Below are 20,751 nucleotides of genomic sequence, written 5' to 3' on the forward strand. Positions count from 1 at the left end.
GGCACTGTCTTTGCATTATCTTAACTTACAGTGAGGAAGGTAACAATTGTCTCTTTCAAGCTCTGTTGTCTTGTCCTGTGTAACTCAAGGTTACCCATTGCAGTGTCCATTTGTAGTCTGTGAGCCACAGCCTGGGTTGATGAGCTCTTCCCGTCATGGTTAATTTTGTCCTGTTCCCCCCTTTCTCCCCCCCTCATTTTGTGCAAGCTGCATGGACTTCTGGATTTAGATCCAAGGACTGGAAACTCAGCCATATCCAAACACCTTTTAACCTTATCTTTTAACTGTGATGGTGTAGATCTTGATGCATTCTGATGTTAGTGTGCTTCTAAATTACTGAGGGAAAAAAACCCCATAGCATAGCGTAACCACGCACTCTCTTTTCCGCCTACCTTTATGATACTGTTTTCTTTGCTATTCTCTCATTGTAAAATTGGTTTCGTTCTACTGGTAAGTGTCCTGTGAGTCATCCTTAAGATTTCCAGAAGATGGAAAAATACAGTATTTTGGTGTGCACATCAGTTCCTGATGGTAACTGCTGCAAAGATATGAAGGTTTTTTGCTCTAAAGTCAATAATGATGGAATAAATTCTGCAGAGTGGCCTTGCCTAGAAACATTTGTGCATACCAGTTCATGGCAAGACAAAACCGACAAGACTTGTTTCAAAATACAGTTCTGTTTTTAATACAGAAGGCAGAGAATTAACAATTCCCACAAACATAAGTGAATCTGTTTAAAAACCCTTGCAGTCAGCAAGGGAAGAAACTTCTCTGCTTTAATGAAAGCACAATAAAAAGTAATACTTGCAGAGTTTATTTAATTCAAGGATCCCAGACTCATTAGACAACTGATGACATAAAGAATGTTATTCCACTCTGATTAGTAAGAATCATGTTTACTACTTATGAAATGCAGATGCTTCTAGGATGAGCTGCTGAAGGTTTTTAACTTTGAAAGTCCCCCACAAACTGAGGGGGAAGGGGAAGGGAGGAAAATTAGGACAGGGAAAAGAGGACAGAAAGGATTCAGCAGAGGAAACGAGTAATCATTCTTACAACCCTTGCCAAAGATGTTGCAAGAACCTCTGTTTTACAGTCCTGCCGAATGGTGCCTGCTGCTTCCAGTCGGGGACACCAGTTCACTGCTGACCTGGGCTCTGGCACCAAGCACTGCTTTGCTGATTCTGCTGAATGCAACAAGGCTTCTCTTTGGAGGACTGCAAAGCAGTGAGCCCGCTAGCCTTACTTATGAGAGCTGCCAGGAGCACAACACAAAGTGTTCAAACCATGCTGCTTGGCTTGTGGGTGCTTAAACAGCAGGATTGAAATCCTGCGCCCTCTGTTTCCCCAGAAAGGTGATGGCCTGATGCCACCAACTTGAAAGGGAGAGTGAGTTTTTGCCCTGTTTCTGCAGAGGTCACCAGGGGAGTGGTGGTCCTTGTTTCTGGGAACTTGTGGTAGATTTTAGTTTCCTGTAAGAAAGCTGACTGGATTGGAGGCCAAATACTTAAATCTGTGGTAGAAATCTTTGCCCTGAAAATCATGTAGACCAAATTATAGGCTTTGAAACTGATAGATGAAGCCACGGTAGGCTATCTGCATCCACTCCTTGGTATCCTCTCAAACTGTAATTTGCCATGTCATCATTCTTGCTCTCCAGCACAGACATACAGAGCTGAAGTTGGAGAGCTATCAGTTTGCTATTCTAGATGCTTGGGAATTCTTGATTTAAAAACAGGCAAAGCAAGTATTGTTAAATGTGTTTTACAAAGTGCATAAATGTCTGAGTTAGATCACAATTCATGGCTGATTTTTCTACACCCAGTGCCTCAAAGCTGAACTCATGCATTCTCTAAAACTTCAACTGATAAGCTCTTCAGAGGCACATCTGCTTTGTGAATGGACCTGATGATAAATAAGAGAAGTTGAAAGTTGACACTGCAGCAACTGCTCCAGGTGACTGTTCTGGGCATCTTGTGGCACTTTCCTTCTCTGTTCTGCTCAAATCCACCTAACTTGAGGAACTGTGGTTTGCAGTTCAATTACCTTTATGAAGTAAATGTGCTAGATGCAGCTTTTGTGCTCAGGATGACAAAATGGTGGTTGCTTGTTTCAAGGTCTTCTGAAGCAGGGCCATGAAGGAAACATTGTCCTTCTTCTGCTTTTATTTCACTGTCGTTTTAAGGACAGAGGAGGAGCAGGACATGGGATAAAGGCCTAAGAATGACTTCAGCATCCAGAACTCCAATCTGACCTTAAACCCACATGGAGAACAGTTGCCAGACACTTTGTGGTGCAAGTCTGGACTCTGTGTTCCATCTGACAGAGCAGCAGTTTAGGAATAAACACTCTCCCATACTTACGCCAGTGCTACCTTCTAACACAGGAAAGCTTTTGGCATAGGCACCAAACTGTCACTTTTGTGCCTGAGGGGGGAAAGAGAGGAGTCCTCACCCCGTCTTCCTTTTCAGTCAGTCTCCAGGAGTTTTGGAAGGGGCTTTTTACAAGCCCTCTTCTATTGTTGGCCAGGAGACAAAGGATGGAGGAGCTGGATTTAAGCATAATGACGTGAGCTCCTCCATGCAGAAAAACCCAGCTGAGAGACCCCCCCTGCTCCACACACACACACAAAAAAAGGAAGAAAGGGGGAGAAAAATCTTTGAAAATAACTAATTAAAGTTGTTTTAGCCTCTCTCTCTCCCCTCCGAGGGCGCCTAATCTCACAGGGGGCAAAGGGGGAAGAGAGGCAAGAGGAACAATGCGGACCATCCCCCTCACCCCCCGCTCTACACCCCACCTCCTGGTCTCTGAGGTTTTAAAACAAGAGGCCACTTTAAGTTAATGAGCTATCAGCTGACTGGGAGAAGTCTCTAATGAAGCCTGATGTTCACACATTCCCTGGCTTGCTGAATAGGCCTCTGCCAACCTCATAACTGTCAGAAAGTTTCATTCATAAAATCCACATGCTGGGGGTGGTGATGGTGAGGGGGCAGGGAAGGAGCTGGGTGGAGATGGAATGGAGGTCTCCATGTGGAGCAGTTGGCCCCAGAGGCCAGACACATGCATGGCCAGCACTGGCAGTCTGGAAGATCCCAGGGACCCAGCTCCACTCCCCATTGTCTGGCTGGTAATTAGGAAGATCCTCCAGATGCTTTTGGAGGACGCTGAAGTCTGGGGGGATAATTAGTGAAGATTTAGAGCATGTTCCAGCTGTTATGTCACCAACTTTGCTAGGGTTGAAGGGGAAGATGATGGTGGGGAGCAGTGGGATGAAGCCTCCAGAGTAGTTCTGAGGCTTTGCTGTGTAGACAATACATAGCTGAGCCTCATGTCTTCTGGCATGGTGTCAGGAGCGGTGTGTGCATGTTTTTAGTGGGTGCTTGTGGAAGAACAGGAACACAGGGAAAATTCTGGAGGAAAAGGTATAATGTGTATGGAGGAAGGGAAAAAGCACGTTTCCTTTAATGTAAGTGTTAGTGATGATGATGCTTACTGGAGCTAATTCTCTTTGGGTGGTGCAGATGTTTTTGGCAGTAGCAGAGAAAAGATGCAAACATGGGGCAAAATAATATATTTTAGGAAAACAGCTGCCTTCAGAGGCTTGTTTGGAATAGAGTACTAAAATGAGTCATGAGTCAGTGCCATTATACTTTGCTCAATAAAACCTCTGGCTTCCCATCTATTTTGTGCTATCATTGAAATTTTGTTACAGTAGTGTAGGAAACTGTGGTTCTTTGTGTATGGTGGAGGCAGTGCTGGGGAGGATGTAACATATTTGACAATAAACTGCCAGGGTTGTGGTATGGTTGAAGAATTAGGAAATATCTTTCCACTGACTGCTTTTATAGGGATTTTAATTTTCTTTTCCTCAAACTTGGTGGTTTGGTTACTGATTTATGTTGTGTTATAGCAGTACCTGAGCACTTTATTATCTTTATTTGCTGCTATTCCCATTTCAGAAATGGGAAAATGGAACAAAGTTTAGGAGCAGAATACACAAAAGAGCTTAGACCTTGTTTAGTTTTCAGGCAACATGTTTGCAGTGCATTTCAGACATCTGAATTAAATATGGATACATACATACAAGGAAGCAGCACGCGGGGTGGGGAGCTGTGTGAGCTGAGGAGCGGGGTGGGATGTGTGGTTTGGCAGCTGGGTGCTTCCCTTGTGCTTGGAGAGAGATGCCTGTCTCCTCCTATGGTTCATAGCTGTGGATGTCTTCCTGCTGAGGTCTGCTTTCCCTGGTTCTGAGTACAGGACTCAAAACTGTGCTGTAAATGCTGGGTGATTAAGTCTTCCTAAGTCACTTCTGTTGAAAATCTTCTGTATTTTTAATGAATAATCAAATATTCCATAGAAGAAAGCTCTGCACTTATGTTGTAGGTCAAAGGCTATAGAAGTTACTGGGTTGAGGGGAAGGCAAACTCAGAGGAGAAAACTTGTACTCACGTGCTATACAGCAACTGATAGACACTGATCATTTTGCCTTCCTCCATGTGGTGAGCAAGGAGAGTCTTGGGAATGATGGCCTGTCCGCATCTGCCTGTCTCACTGAACGCCAACTAACGGGCACGTGGAGCTGGGCCTGACATTCTCTGTTGTTGTGCCACCAGTGGGTCTGATGCTAACGGGTTCTTTGGATTGGGTTTTCTTCTGCTCTGGCTTTTCTTGTTCTAGTTCAGGAATGCAGCACTAGCCAGGCCTGACCTTGGGTGGAGTCTGGATGGTCTCTACTTGTTATGTCTTTACTTATTGATCTATTTTTAGCTCTCTGTTGCTAGTTGTTCCTATAATTAACGTTTCTTTAGTGGCTGGGTTGCAGGTTGCTGTCAGAGAAGGGACATATTCAGCATTACCGGATCTCTGTTTAAGCCTACTCTTTCCCCTTCAACACTGACTTGCCTCGTGGTAGTACCATTGTTCTTTCCTTGTGTTCTCTTACCCTTTCTTTATTAATATTGCCTCTTTAACCCTCAGCACTACTGTGCTTTTGCTAGTATAGAGTTTTGCTGACAAATCTCACAGTAGTACGTGTTTGTGGAGGGCTTGTTTTCTGTCACTCTGCTAAAATTTGCTTAGCAACTGGAGGATGGCTGGGCTCTCTGCAGGTGAAGGGCCCTCCTGCCTGCTTTAGACTCACATGGAAGCTCTCAGCCTGATCTGAGGGCTCTCCAGCAAGGAGCCACCAACATGCCCCACAGTGGAAGTCAGGGGAACATCTGCTGAAGGGTTTGTTCCAATCAGGTCAGAGATTTGCTTGCGTACTGGCAAAGAAGGAGGGGGGAGCAAACAGACAGTGAACAGGTTCAGATACCGGATAAACTCTGCATCTTGTGCTGCATCACGGGTTGCGTTTCCTCTGTACATGAGCCAAGAGGGACCACTTGCTTTACCAAGCTCTCATGTGAGCACTCAACCGACACAAGAGGCTCTGCTCTTTTCCCCTTGGGGGATGCTGGAGGCAAGAGCTCTCAAAGGCTAAAGAAAACAAAACAATGTTTGCTTAGCTGTAGAGCAGAGTGTGCCTTGCGTAAATTGTGCTGGGGCCTAAAAGTGCTTCAGAAGTGAAGTGCCTCTGAAATCAGCTTCCCAAGATAAATGTGAGGCAGGGTGATGGCATTTTTGTAGATGGTGGGCTTTCCCATTGACTTACTTCACGGTGAGATTTTGGGTGCTTTGGGTCTCAGCTCCAAGAAAAAAATGACACAAAGTGTAAAGTTTTCCCAGTGAAGAAATGTTCCTCCCATGGTTCTGCCAGTTCTGCTCCTTGCAGAGAGCTAACAAAAAAATTACTCGTTGGGTGCTGGTCAGGGGGCAATGGCTTTATTTGTGGGAAGGAGGAAAAGGAAAAGGGTGCTCTGGGAACTTTGACCCAGTGGCAAACCCAGCAACCCGTGGATGGAGCAGAGCCATCAGGGAGGGAATGAGAAACATTCTTTACTCCCTGGAGCCGGATCCAAATGTAAAAGGCACTTGCCAAATCCTAGGATGTGTTTCAGGTGGGACAGAGAATAGTCCGTGTTTCTGTGGCCCCTGGCTGTGTTGCAGACTTTTTTCTCCTCTGGACTTGACCCATGAAAAATACAGGTCCTATTTCTAATTCCAATTTCTAGATATCCTTTGTTCAGTCACAGGTGTGCAGGCCAAGCTGGCACATGTCCAATGTAGTTAGTGAAGATGTAGTACCTGGCCTTGCATGCATTTGGTACTCTGCAGAAACCAAATTGATTGAGAATACAATGTTCCTAGTACAGTAGGATCAAAAGACTGCTTGCAAGTACAGACCTCCTGCAGCTTTTGTTTCTGTGTCTGGGTGGTTGACTGCAGTTTATCATCTGTATACTGAGAAGTCTCTTGATACACAAGTGGAATTCACTTCCAGCACGTGTCTCACTGCAACACTTGCTTTCCCCCCATCTCTTTTCAGAAATATAGCATCGTGCAGATGCTCTCAATTTCCAAGTACCTTATTTCTCATCATCAGGGTTGTTTTGATGAATTTGAAATGTAGTAATGCTGGCTGTTGATTATTGGCATCCGACATCTAGTGATCCTTACTGGAAAGAGGATATTAGGCTCGGAGATTCTCTGTTCATGGTGTCCTTCATCCATGACAGTAGGCCTGATACTACAGTAGAAGCTCAGTCCCTCTGTACAGGAAGGCATGTTATTGCACCATAGTGTGAAATCAGTTGTCTGATGTCTCCCGCAATTCAATTTACCAGGTGAGAAATGTCATAAAAATGATGAGGCTGGAAAGAACCAAAGCACCCTCCTTCTAATTCAAACTTCTTTTTGTGTGTGTGTGTGTGTGTGTGTGTGTGTGTGTGTGTGTGTGTGTGTGTGTGTGTGTGTTTGAAGCCTGGTGTGGATTTTCTGAACGGATGAAGGGAGTATTTGTAATGTGGTGCATTGGAAGCCTTGTGAAAAATAAAACGCGAGGTGGTAAGGAGTGGCTCAGAATAGGAAAAAACCCTTTGGTCTAACAAAAGAACAGTCTGTGTGATGGTAGCGTGGTATTTAGTTAGAGACTGCAGTCAGTCTGCAGATGAACAGCCTTGCTGGCATCTGCAGGTGGGTGTTCTGCTTATGCTTTACTTTGCTTGTGTTTGTGAATGAGTCTGTCTACCACCTCACAGATGCAGAGGTAGCTGCCATTTGCAGCTGTTTTTATGCCAAAAGTACCAGCAGATCCCAATATTATGTAAGTACTATAAATGTGTGTTTTTAAAAAACAGTCCCTACAAAAATAATTTACAACTCACATGGGCACGACAGCCCTCATTTTAGAGAGTGGGAGAGTCTTTAGAGGTCATTAAAGATTAAGTGACAGGACCAAGATCTTACAGGAACCTGCACTCTGAATTACATCTGGAACTCACACCTCACAGGTTCAGAGCTCATGAGGGTATTTTAATACTTAGATAACTTTTAGAGACTCACTGACACACATTCATCCAAGGTAAACGTGATCTGCCATCTTGGGCCCAACCCCAGATTTGCTTTCATCAAGTCTAATTATGATAATGGTTCATTTAACCTCTCTGCCTCCCCCTAACTTCTGCTTTAAAGCAAAGGCACCGGCTGAGAAACCTTGGACTGCGTAGTTCCAATTTTAGCTCTGTCTGACTCATTTAATAATTTGGCCAGGTTGGTTTGTCCTTGACTCAGTTTCCCCACTGTCAAAATGGGACTAATAACATCGTCCTGCATTTTGAGGAAGGATTATGAAGATAAATTAGTTTTGGCTGGAGAAGAGTCCTGCAGGGCTAGCAGAATTAGAAGGAGACAAGCGTTCTCTCTGTTGCAAGTATTATCTATCACTTGTGCTTCTCACAGCCCTCTTTGACTTTTACTGGCCGTATTCTTTTTCCTCTTGCAAATTACCAGCATGTATATTGATCAGCACAGTCCCTCACACAGCTTATAGGGCCATCTCCCCATCGACTTCTTTGTCCTCAGGGGCTGATAGTTTGACAGTTGGGAGGAAAATCCTGCCTCCACTGGTCTCAACAAAGCCAGGACCTCGTCCCTGGTTTTCCACCATGAGTGCTGCCTCTTCTGTACGAAGGCTGGCTCCAGGGTCGCTCCTGCTGCCTTTTCTTAGGGCTCCTCTAAGGAAGAACAATCCCCTCCAGAAAATGCTGAGATGGCTTTAGAGAAAGGCAAAGTGGCGGGGAGGGAAGGGATGGTTGGAGAGGAAAAGCCAGCCCCACAACAATCTGACTTCTTCTAGAGAGGGTTAAGTACTCAATGCCTCTTACTGGGTCACTTAATGATGGATGATAGTTAGTGGGGGTGGGGGAAAGCTGACTTCCAGCCCTGCATCACTAAACCGTTCATTAGGAAAAACACACACAATGGAAAATGGCAGAGGGGCTCAAGTGTCCAATTTCTCTCTTGAACTCTCTGAACAGGAGGCTCCAGTCAGGGGAATCCCTGCCACCCTTTCTCCCCCTCCTTCCCTGGCAGTTTCTTTATTAATTAACGGAGTTGGCTGGGGACGGAAACAGAGGACAATAATCAACATAGATGGGTCTGCAGACCTATTTTTAATAATGTGCTTTGCATCTGTCCTAATTGGTATGGAAACAGTGACCTGATTGGAACAACCGGGAGCCTCTCGGGGCCTTTCTTTCTTTCTTTCTCTCTCTGTGTTTTCTTTTTTGTTTGGTTGAAGTTTGACTTGGTGGGAGTGGAGAGGCCAGTGGATAAGAAATATAAAACCTAACCTTAGGGGCTGTTCGCAGGCTGGGGAGAGGGTTGGTTACTGGGGACATGGGGGAAGGGAGGTCGGGCAGCCTCGATTAGGAAGTTGGGTGTAAATGCCTCCAGGGCACACAGTCTGGCTGCCCAGAGATGCTGGAGCTGAGTGTGGGAAGGAAGGGGTACCAGCTCTCCTTGGGCAGTTCCCTGATGGGAAATATGATGGCTTTGCTGGGCGTGCCAAAAGGCAGCGTTGCTGCAGGGAAAAGAGGAGCACCCCAGGAGCCAGCTGATGTCAGGTCCCTACCCTGCCACATAGCGAGTGTTCATGCTGTGATGGGCAGCCTCTGTCTGCAAGAGTTTTTAACTTGAAATAGCTGGAGAGATGGCCAGATAAGGTCAGAAGGTGGCTTAGCAATGATGATGGCTTGGAACCATGGCTTCCTGAGTGCTGCTAGCTTCTCATGGGAATGCAACATCCTGATGGCACTGGGCAACCCCACAGCGAATGCTGCGTACTTACGTGTGCAAGGGACCATGCTTTTGTGGAATGAGGGGAAAAAAGCTTTGAATTCAATTGCAGTATGTTTTGTACACTGTGGTATCTGCATGTTTTATATCAGGGCGTAGTGTCATGCTCACACTGGTGCCTGCTGGGTGGGATCACAGAGGCATAGCACTGCTGAGCATAGGTGGCAGTGTGTCCACACGAGTCTCCATGGCTGCGCCGTCCTGGGACTGCCCAGGGCAGGAGATGGGCCTTTCTCCTTGTTTAACCAGCAGCGAGCTTCTGCAGGCCGTGCTGCTGTGTTTGCCCAAGTTGCAGCATCTGCGTGGTTTTGTAGAGTCTTGTGAGATCTGGGCATTTGGAAGTACACCTTTCTCCATGCAGCCATGACTTTTTGCAGAGCAGCATGGCAAGACAGTGAGCCCATCACCATGGGAAGCACTGAGCACAGGGCCTGGGCTGGAGGACACGTCACCCAACAAAGGACCGTGTCAGGCATTTTTGTATCTAGTTACTGCCTTCCAGCTTCACTTTCTGTCCAAAGCTCACGTGTACATGTTCTCATCAACAGCTAAGGGAAAAATCAAGCCCACAGACTCAAGTCCTTATGAAGTTATTTCTGTATAGGTGAGGAAAGAAAATAGATGTTATTTAAAGCAAAGCAAAATGCTTGCACGAAGGATGGATAGAAGAACTTGCTCAAATGGCTCTGATTTGTTTCTACCCCAGAAATAGCTCAATGTCTTCAACTCTGATCAGTGTGTTTTTTTCCTTCCTATAATGCAGAAAGATTTGTTGTATAAGAATCTTAGTTTTCTTTTAAGGAAGCTTGGGGTTCATATGTGTGCTGTGCAGAACTCCAAGAAATCTTTTCATTGCCTTCAAAAGGATCAGAAAGAAACTGAAAATACAATCTCCCAAACATTTACTGTTATTATTAAACATAATGTATATTTGGAGCTTTGCTCCAGTCTGTTCTGGGGCCTCATGCATCGATTTGGGCGACTGCAGAAGCCGGAAGGACTGTGACATTGGTGAATTCAGGGTCTGCTCAGGGCTCGTAGGGCTGGGCGTCTGCTGCGTGTGCAACTGCTTGGAGAGGGGAAGGAAACAGAGAATAGAAATGCAGGGGGAGCAGGCTGTGAGCTCCTGCCTCTGTGCTGCAGGAGGAGTTGGCCGGGCCCCATGTAAATCAAGGACAAAGTTGACTAATTTCCTGGGTCGGTCATGGTGAAAATATCACATTTCATGGTTTGTTGCAGATTCATAGAAAAATCCTATTAAAACCGGGCAGATTACTTATACAATTTAAACAAATGATGATCAAAGATTATAACATGTTCTGTGAAGAATGAAAAGGAATAGAAATGAATGCGCATCTGCTGAAATGGGGCCGGGTGGGTTTTTGCATGCAAACCTGCTCTTTTAGCACCCCGAGAACAAGGTGGGGGCCGCGGGCAGCGCGGAGCTCCGCGTCCCCTTCAGCCGGAGGCTTTCCGCCGGGCCAGGGGCCGCCAGGGGGCGCCGCAGGCCGCCTTTTGGCGGAGCTCAGGGCCGGGCCGCCACTCCGCAGCCGGTCCGAAGGAGCGACCCCAGGGAGGGGCGCGCCGTGTGCCGGGCTCCGTGCCGCACGGTACCGCCTGAGCGGGTGTCTCAGCCGGATGGATGGATGGATGGATGAATGAATGAATGAATGAATGAATGGATGGATGCCTGCTCTCTGCTTAGACTCAAACTCCATGCTAACTCGTAAGTGTGTTACGCACTGCGTTGCTTGTAAGTTGCTTGGGAAGAAACACCTCTCTCCAAACCTAACAAAGCTTAGGCTGCCAGGTAAAAATGAGATATATCTCAACGAGGAAACAAGGTGTAAACTAGCAGTAAGCCAGACTGCTATTGATTCCTGCATAGATCTGTCTTCTAATGTCTCATCACAGTGAGATGTGCGAAACCTTCACCAACTGTGAAAGGCAACAACTGTACACTGAAGGAGAGAGTGCTTAGAAGAGTGCTTTTGTGATTCTTAAGGCAGAGATGAAATGAATATTCGCAAATGCATTTCCAGACAAAAAGGTAGAAATTCTGGGAAATGAAGAATGATTGGCAAGAGCCCCATATTTACACTAGAGACAGGAAAGGGCTGTTGTTTTATTTTATTTTATTTTCTTTGAAGGCAGATTTCCACATTTGACTGTGAAATTACCTTTGTAGATGAGGCAGAATTTAGCAATTCCCCGTGCACGACTGAGCATCCTATCCCGAACAGTAATCCTCATGAACACCACCATAGTGCTGTTCATGGTATGCTTGGCTTGAGAGTTAAGCACAGATTCATATCGGGTGGCATTGCCACTCATTTTTGCTTCTTCAGTTTGAGTGTGCTGACACAGAATGTAACTGTCACTCTTACACAAGGCTTGTCTTGTGCACTTCGTGTCTGAAGCCCTCTCAGGCAACAGGGACTAGATGATGGAACTAGATGATCTTCAAGGTCCTTTCCAACCCTAACCATTCTATGATTCTATGAACAGTGCCTGAGAAAGAGGCAGGAGCAGCTGCCTGGCCATTCAGTAGAGCACAATTGGATCTGCCGTTGATGGTTCTCACTTTATCTTTATGGGGTTGGCAGAATTCTCTGCTAAGCCTCTTTCTCCTAACTCATTCCTAACACCTTTGTTCAGCTTCAGTTGCAGTGTGTGAATCTAGTTGTGTCTGAAATTTAAGGATAAGGTGTGTGAATTTACTGATCCCAGCTCTTTAGCTATCCATAGATCTAGGAGAATGTAGCAATAAACCTGCCTTTGCATGACATTCGACCCAGGATCCAAAACCTAGTGCCATCTCTAACTCCAGAACTGCTCAAAGCCCATGTAGCCATAGCTTCATTATAGCTGAGCACTGTGCATTCCAGCCTTCTGCCGTAGTTTTTTCTTTAAGGACCAGGTAAAACTAAGCACAAAGCCCTCCCACCCTGGTGCCAAGCCAAGCTATAACCAGCCTTACTGATCACTGTAACACAGGGCTGTAGTACAGCCTGGAAATGAAACACCAAATGTTTGACTGTCAGTCTGTTGTCTTATCACTGAGGGCCTGTGAGAGTTCGACAGTGGAGGTAAGACACTTGCCCTAGGTGTGAGCTACTCAGTATCATTTATGGCTGAAGGAACTGTTATCTCTGAACATTAGTTAGGAAAAACTCGAATCTCCTGGGGCAGGCTGCAATCCTGCTGCAGCCTGGACACAATTCGCCAGTAAACTTGAGTGCACAGAATTGTATGCTGAATCTTAGTTCTAGTCCTAACTTTATTCCTGGCACGGATGATGGCCTAGGAATTCAGTTATGTCCAGAAGTTAATCAGAAGATGTTTAAATATGCTGATACCAATTTTACCACTTATCTTACCTCAAGTAATGATGCAATTCCAGCTCCAGCGTTGATCATGGCTCAGTAACCCCATTCTGTCTGACAATTAAAAATTGTACATTTTAGTCTGCTCATCCTTGGGCAGGTTGCAGAAACAAGCAACAAAAACTGTTTAGCAGAACCTCATTTCTGGAATGCTAAGCTGGAGCCTAATTGTCAAGCTAGCCCCGCCTTGACCTCTGCCCAGACACCAGTGGAAAATTAGGAATAAATATTTGACTGTAGGGACACCAGCTTTCATTCAGTTTTGTGAGTCTTCATTTACACAATTACCAGGGCTGCTCTGGATGTTGTGCCTCCTATTTATTTCCATGGAAACTACAACAGATACAAAGAGCACAGTAACACCATTTGATAGAGCAAATTCTGAGCTCCAAAATACCATTTTTCAGTGGTCACCACTATTAGCAGTGCATTTTCACCAGTGGTGAACAAGACCTGCATGCTGTGCTTGTAAATATTTGCCCCAGTGAGAGTGGCCCACTGTCAGCTGGAACACCACTGACTGCTGAAACACAGCATCCACCGTCTGACTGTGCTCACATCCACTGCTTGGTCTCTGTAAACGTTCAGCAAGCACTGATGAATGTCAACGGATGCCATTTTTTTTTTCGGCACGGAGAAATTCAGTGATACATCTTTGCTTCATATTCACTTCTGTGTCAGAACCCATTTTGTTAGATTGCCCCTGTGACACGTGCCAATAGAATGGAATGGAATATTGGTGAGAGAGTTCAATCTCTACTGCTGTAGCATCATCTCTGTCTGGGCCAGCAGAACAAAATAGAGGCATTACTTTTCAAGCAGCTTTCATGCCTAGCATCTCTGTTCCAGTCTCTGTCCTCAACCCTATCCCTACTTTGAGCTTTAGGTCAGCTACCCAGGATCTGACATTCTCATCTCTTGGTATCAGAGCTTGGCTTTCTTTATGTTTGGCAGAGGGCAGTAATAAATATGGCTTTTCCAGATCCTAATTTTAGCTCAAATCCCAAATGTGCCATTGTTATACACTATATTCTCATTGCGACCAGACAGCCCCATTCTAGCTGTGCTAACCATATTTTCTCTTGCAAAATTCAGTAAATATCCTTTGCTGTATCCATATCTCTTTAAATCCTACTCCTAACAAAAATCCCAGCATTTGCTACAGTTCAAACATTTCCTCTTGCTTTAAAATTAAGAAGATATTTGAGTGTGCTGACACCAGAGTGCTGTGTCTGCACTGCCAAGGGAGAGCCTTGCACCTGGGATAAGGTCCTACCAAACCTGAGCTGAGTGTCTGTGATCGACTGCCTGTGTTTGGTGGTTTGGCTACAAAGAGCTGAAAATTCAGTGTTCCAGATACAAGTGATCTTAACCCTTGAGAGCTGTGCAAACGAGGTAGTTTTTGTGAGTTCAAAAGGAACTATGCAGGTTTATACCAGCTGATGGAGTACTGTCTGGCTGGCTACATACAGAGCTTTATGGTAGAAAAGAGTCTAATATTTCCTTTCTGTGAGAGCTGAAGAATTGTTATGCTAAGTACTATAATGCACGTAGAGCCTTGCCGAGTAAATGTCCAAACCTTTGTATAAACAGTGTGTTCCGTTGCCTCTATCTGTGAGTGCTCTGTGGGCTTGTGTAGCTTTCTGCTGGCTGGAGAGTGAGTTAGCAAGTGGGAATAGCATCTTGGGAATGTGGTGGGAGTTGTGGTGTGTGGATGTGGAAGCAGTGATTGCAAGTCTTTTGATTTTTTTAATTTGACATCAAGTATGCTGGCATTGGCTGATCATGAATTGTTCCAGTGGTACTGATTACATCTGTGGCATGAACTGCTGCAGCAAGGATCTTGAGATATCAGAATTAAGGTAAAGCAGTAGATTTATAGAGGATTTCTTCTGTAGGACTGTAAATGTCTGTCTTGACAAAATGCCACCTGATGTACACAGTATTTGTAACTTAAATGCAGAATGAGGAAACTGGGCTGGATGGTAATTTGCTTGTACGTATTTGGGGAGCACTTTATTTTCAGTAAGCACAGAGGCTTGAGTGGGAGAGGCTGCTGGTCACCTGCCTGTTCTGTGCAGGGCCAACCCATGGGTAGGTGATGTTACTGAAGGCGAAGGAAGGGGACGTGTGTGTTGAGCTGGAGAGAAAATGAAGGTTGCAGATAACTTTTCCAGCCTGGTACTGTGCATCTTCCATCAATTAAAACCAGTAGTGCCTTCCAGTAGCAAAGCAATCCTCAAAGGCTTGTCCTTTTGCTGCGCGTGGAGAACGTGGTAAGGACCTCTCTCTTGGTGGAGCCAACAACCATCATGGTTATTTGTAGTCTTAGCATCGTGTTCATTTCACGTTAATGGTGAGTAAAGCTGATTAGCTGCTGTTTTAACTGCAGGTAACATTCGTTATTGGCAGGAAACATGTTTCATCTGCATACCAGTTTCATGGGAGCAGTGGGGAACATTTCCTATTAGCATTTGTTGATGTGAAACATGTTTCTTGGTGGAGTTATGTTTGGAACTGGAAGAAGACTTGATGTTTTTATTCTTTATTCCAACTAGAAAAACTAAATCATGGAAAGCCCAGTAATGCTGTTTTGAACATTAATTCAAATGTATCCAAGATCAATGTCTGTCTTGGTATTTGCAATATGCATGTAACTACAGGAGCTAAAATCAACCTTCTTAATGCTGCCTAAAATATATATGTGCTGAATGCATATGCAAGCTGGGAGAAGAGGGGGTGAAGGTTAGCTCCAGGGAGCCTGGTGTTTGTCTCTGCTGCACTCTTGAGCTCTGCAGGGCCTCAGAAAGGGGCTGAGGTAGGTACATGTAAGCAGTGCGTGTCCTTTCCGAATCCTAGCAGTGGAACAGTCCTTCTCTTCTCCTGTATACCAAGTGGCTCTATTCATATGATTGTAGTTTTTTTCTTTTAAAATAGTTCAGTGACATGCCATAGCTCCATGTTCTCAGAAACATGAGTTTTGAAACTGCTAGAATAGTAAAACCTGCTTTATCAAGAAACATTTGTCTTCCTTTCTTTGCTTACTCGTTCTTCTGTAAGCCCCAAGACCTGGTGTGTGCTCATCTGGAGTGAGAAGGACCCACTTACCTGGAATTAGTTTGCTCTGGGATCAGTAGGACAGGCCATGCTCTCCAAATGCTGAAGCCTTATATAGGGCTGCATCCTTAATAAGAAGCCACCTTTGGGTCAGTACCTTTTTGAAATGTTATCCGTGAGATAACCACGATCATTTGGTGCCACAGTAGTACCTTTCGTACTGCAGGATCTCAGAGCATACATGGAGTCATGCAGAGTTGTGAGGACAAAAGCAGTCGTGGAACTGTCATCAGTAGATACTGATAAGCTATCCTTAAGAAATAGAGCTTGTGCTGACCTACAAGGTGGAATTTACTGAAGAGTTTGCACGGGGAATAAATGACAGTTTTAGTGAGCAAGCAGAGAAGAATTCTATATTTGGTATAAATCAGAAAAGGAATTTTAGGATGACTGTCTTCATGTTTGCACTGCAACTTAGTCATTCTAATGAAAAACACCTTTGCTTGCCCTGAGCTATAAAAAATTCCATAAGGACGTTGTTTTACTACTTATTTGATAGAAGCAGTGTCTTGACACTTAGCAACCCAGAAGCTGAATTGTTTTCCAGTATTCATTTTCACCTCTTAGTGCTTCCCATATGGTCTAGTGGTTAGGATTCCTGGTTTTCACCCAGGCGGCCCGGGTTCGACTCCCGGTATGGGAAGGGTCTCCCTTTTCAAGGGGGAATGGTTTTAAACTAAAAGAGGGGAGATTTAGATTAGGTGTTGGGGGGAAATTCTTTACTCAGAGGGAGGTGAGCTCATGCACAGGCTGCCCAGAGAGGCTGTGGGTGCCGCCTCCTGGAAGTGTATAAGACCCTGCGCTGCCTGATCTGGTGGGTGGCAGCCCTGCAGGGGGTTTGGAACTGAGGGGGTCTTTAAGAGACCTTCCAGCCCATCCACTCTGTGATACTAAGGTTTATCTTGGGGGGAGGCCTCCTTGTGCATAAGGACCTTGTATGTACAGAACTCAGCCCCAGAGAGCCCTGCGCCCAAGTGTGACTTCTGGACAAATAACCTATTTCTGACTTTACTAACATAACATAATCGGGAAACACCCCCACCACATTCAGTGCTGCAGCCTCACTTACCACTATTTATTATTTGTACTGCCAGAATGCCAAGGATGTGTATTACCTATGAAGGCATCGCTGTGCTAGGCAACGTATGAATGCAGAACAAACAAAAGATGATTTCTTGCTTCAAGGCTCTAGCAGTCTGAGGCAGAAGATTATGACCTGATCAGATGATTATGACTGGCACCAGAGAAGCCAATGCATTTTCTACTGATTGAGCTCAGTAAAAACAAAAAGCGCAGGCTGAAGCACTGTTCCATTTGACTTATTTGGAGAGAAGAAAGAGTTAAAGAACATAACCACATGGAAAAAAACCTAAACTCCTCTTCAAATAGTCCCAAGTGTTTGAGGAGGAAGGAGGAGAAGAAAAAGCAAGAAGAATCTGAAGCTCAGATTGCCTTGTTTTGCAGTCATTTTTCCAGGATGTACTGGAGATATTTTATGCAATAGCACATTGTTTGGGAATGAATATTTGTTCACTGAGATATGACTCTCCCATGACAGAGCAGTGAAATATTTCGCTTGTTGGCAGCAGATTTCTGGCTGTCTAAGTTTTTATTAGTGCAGGTTTCTCTGTATGAGCATAGCTATTTATCTAGCAAGCAGGGCCAACAGATAGAAAGTTGAAGAGGGAGCCAGAACAGTCCTAAGCTATGTCAGTCGATAAAACCCCTGCAGGGAAAATTTCTACAGAATTGGGCCATGTGCCTGAGTTGGGGGAAATGCTGTTACATTTTTAGGTGCCTCAATACCATGTACTTCTACAGTTCTTATGTAATGCAGCTGAGGATGTGTTGCCAGCTGCCAGGATTGGGTTGCAGATCTTATAATTCATGAGCTAGGAACTTTTCAGCAGAGGCTGCAGCAGGCTGCTGATTTTCTGTGTTGCCCAGCCACCACCAGAGGTGGTTAGACAGTTACCTCAGGGGGCTGCAAATTACACCAACATGTGGACTGCTACTCTAGGCTCGTTGCATGGTGATGGTGAATGTGTAAGAAGAATACAGACATCCTGCGTCTATAGATCAAGAATTTGGTTGTGATTGTTGTGACTAGAGCACACAGAAGAGGTACTCTGACAATGAGAGTTTGGCTTGAGATTAAACTGGATCAGATCTGTGGGACCTGATCTTTAATTCATAATACGTGTATCTCTCTGAAGGTAATGCCTTCTATTTATTTCCATGGAAATGACAACAGCTACAAGGGGCGCAATAATGCTATCTGATAGAGCAACCACAAAGCACCATTTTTCAGCATAATTGCCACCATTAGCTATGCATTTTTGCCATTGATGAACAAGACCTGCATGCAGTGCTTGTGAACATCTGCACCAGGGGAGGTGACCCACTGTTGCTATTCTGAAACGCACCACTCACCACCTCACTGTGCTCACATCCACCGTTTGGTCTCCATAAACGTTCAGCAACCATTGAATGTCAATGGGTGCCATTTTTTTCTGCGTGGAGAAATTGAGTGACACGCCTTTGCTTCAGATGCTGTTTTGTCAGACTGTCCTTCTGCTGCCATCTGTCACACAACAACAAAATGGAATGGAATATTGGTGGGAAGGTTCAGCCTCTACTGCCATCCCACCAACAACTCCCTCCAGCATTCTGGACCAACATAATAAAATAGGAGGTGTTACTATTGGAACAGCCCTCAGCACATCTGGCTGTTGGAAGTAAGGAGACTCTTTACAAGTCAGAGAAGCAAATGGGACCAAGTTTTTTGAATATGTCATCCTGAAGGACTTTTCAAGTAGACATTTCATGGTGAACATCAAAAACAACCTAGAGGCATTTACAAGGAGCTCTGCTCATTCATAAAGGACATCCTGGGAGGAGGCGTAAGGGCATTGATACAGAGATGCACCAATTAGTAGAGGGTGTAAGAGGAGAGGTTGATAAGAGGTGGAGCTCTTTACCCAGAATGGAAAATATTGAAGTCCAGCCAGCTGTGAATGTTCTTGAGAGGGAAGACAAGCAGCTCCATTTTGCTGTGTAAAAGAAAGAAGCAGAGATCTGTGCTGGCAGGTAGGCTGGGGAGGGCAACTCTGCAGCCACAGGGCAGCAGAGCACGGCAAGGTTTCCAGGCCAGGGAGGAAACAGCTATAAAGCTTAGTAGTTTGTGGGCTGCTTAGTTGTAACCATGTCTCAGGTCATCTAAAGGCCCTGCCTTATGCTGTTTTCTTTGCTCCTGTTGTAGCTTAGTAAGACCTGGATATAATTTGCACAGCAGAGGGACTGAAATGGCAGCCAGGCTACTACTTAAGTCAACTGAGTAGAGTCAAAGTGATCTTAACAAGCTCTTACATAAAAACACATGATCAAACCATTCAGATGGGTAGCAAAAAGACAGAATAGTACACAAGTAAACATCCAGCAACCAAGGATGTTTTCAAACAGTTTCATCGGTTTTCAAGCACAGGTTCTAGGGTGTTCAGACTGTAATCCCCAGAGCCTCTAGAGGTGGGTGAGAGCATCTTCATTACACTCAGCTCACGGAGGCACTTCTTTCTCATTGAGTCCACTGGGGTTTACCATCACACAAAGCAACAGCAGAACATTGAAAAGATCCCAAACTGCTTTGCAAATTATTACAGAAACTATGTGGTAGTACAATTGTATCTCCGGATTGTTTTAATTGATATTCTATGCTTACCACCAACCACGATCTCATTTTAAAAATATTATAGAACATTCTCCTTACAGTGCTACAAATACAGATACAGCATTCCTGCTAGTTCAGAGGAAATTGTGGACTTTGTTCTTGCTGAAGTTAATTTGCTATTAATGTTAAATATATGCATAAGCTCTTTTTTGAACAGAAAATAAGTATAGACTTATCTGACTTTTCTGACGTGCACAGCACATGTATGTACAGTGGTTATTTCATGGATGTTGGTGAAGACACTTGGACAAGAACAGCTTGTGTGAGACCATATCTAGTCCAATGCAGAAATCAGTTAGAGGATTCCCACTGCTATCTCCAGATGTCCAGCCCAGTCCTCCTCTTGTCACAGCTCCTGTTTACCTCCCAGTTATCTCCATTTTTCTTCTAACAGTTTTTAGTGTTCTTGATATCCTGTTTCCTGGCTTCTCCTGTAGATGTCTGATCCAAAGTGCAGCCTTGGTGCACTACAGCATGGCTGTTGGCAAGCCTCCTGCTTTCCAATTGGAGGTAGAAAGAGAACCCTTTGGTTCTTCCCCCTTTGGGGAAGAAATGAGGCAGCAGTAGGTAACTTCTTTTCAGAAGGTGAAGCTTCTTCTCTCATCAGCTCTAGACCTGGTGGTGCTGGAGGAGTTGTCCTTTATGTAGCATTTAGAGCCTGAGCCCTTTATGCTGATTTGCTCAGGAACCGTCTTTAGCTTCAACCAAGTATCTGAAATGGGAATTTTGTTCTAAGGAAGCAATTGTAAATGAGGAAATGTGAGTGCCTTCATGGGAATTCTCATCTGTGTTTACCAGTGGATGTTCAGGCCCATTAGTGCCTGCTGAGTCTCTGAAAATACATACAGACTATAACATCATGCCATTGTAAACTGCATGTAGTGTGTGAGGGTGCATGACCCGCCTGTGTGACTGGGTATGTGTGTGTAGGGCTTGCCAGCATGGCTGTGGAGTGTGTGGTGGCTGGAGGCCTGTATGTGTGTCAATAGCAGCATGCAAGCATGTGTGTGCAAACATGCAAGTGAGCAAGTGTGGATGAGAACATAGCAATGAATACACGTATGAGTGTGTTAGCATGTCCATAATTGCAGAGTATGTGAATAAACAAACATGAATTAATGCATGTGTTACCAGCTGGTCTTAAGGGAAGAGATCCTGTTCCAGAAACTGCCTCCAGAATTTGCTGTCCATTTCTGCACATTTTAGTTCTAAAGATGAAAAGCACCCAGCTTGTCTTTAGCCTGGGCATCACCCCTGAGTGCACAGTTGCTATGCCAGCTCAGT

The 20,751-nt window shown here is 44.9% G+C and overlaps 1 long non-coding RNA gene and 1 other non-coding gene across 2 annotated transcripts in view; both read left to right on the forward strand.

Moving 5' to 3' along the window:
- Positions 1 to 20,751, forward strand: part of LOC109368803 — a 103,240-nt gene that overhangs the window by 15,753 nt on the left and 66,736 nt on the right. The gene's annotated exons all lie outside the window — the stretch shown is intronic.
- TRNAE-UUC lies at positions 16,312 to 16,383 on the forward strand. The gene has a single exon. It is a non-coding gene; the product is annotated as a tRNA-Glu (tRNA).

This window comes from Meleagris gallopavo, chromosome 8 (genome assembly GCF_000146605.3).
Source record: "Meleagris gallopavo isolate NT-WF06-2002-E0010 breed Aviagen turkey brand Nicholas breeding stock chromosome 8, Turkey_5.1, whole genome shotgun sequence".
In the NCBI taxonomy this organism is placed as follows: Eukaryota; Metazoa; Chordata; class Aves; order Galliformes; family Phasianidae; genus Meleagris; species Meleagris gallopavo.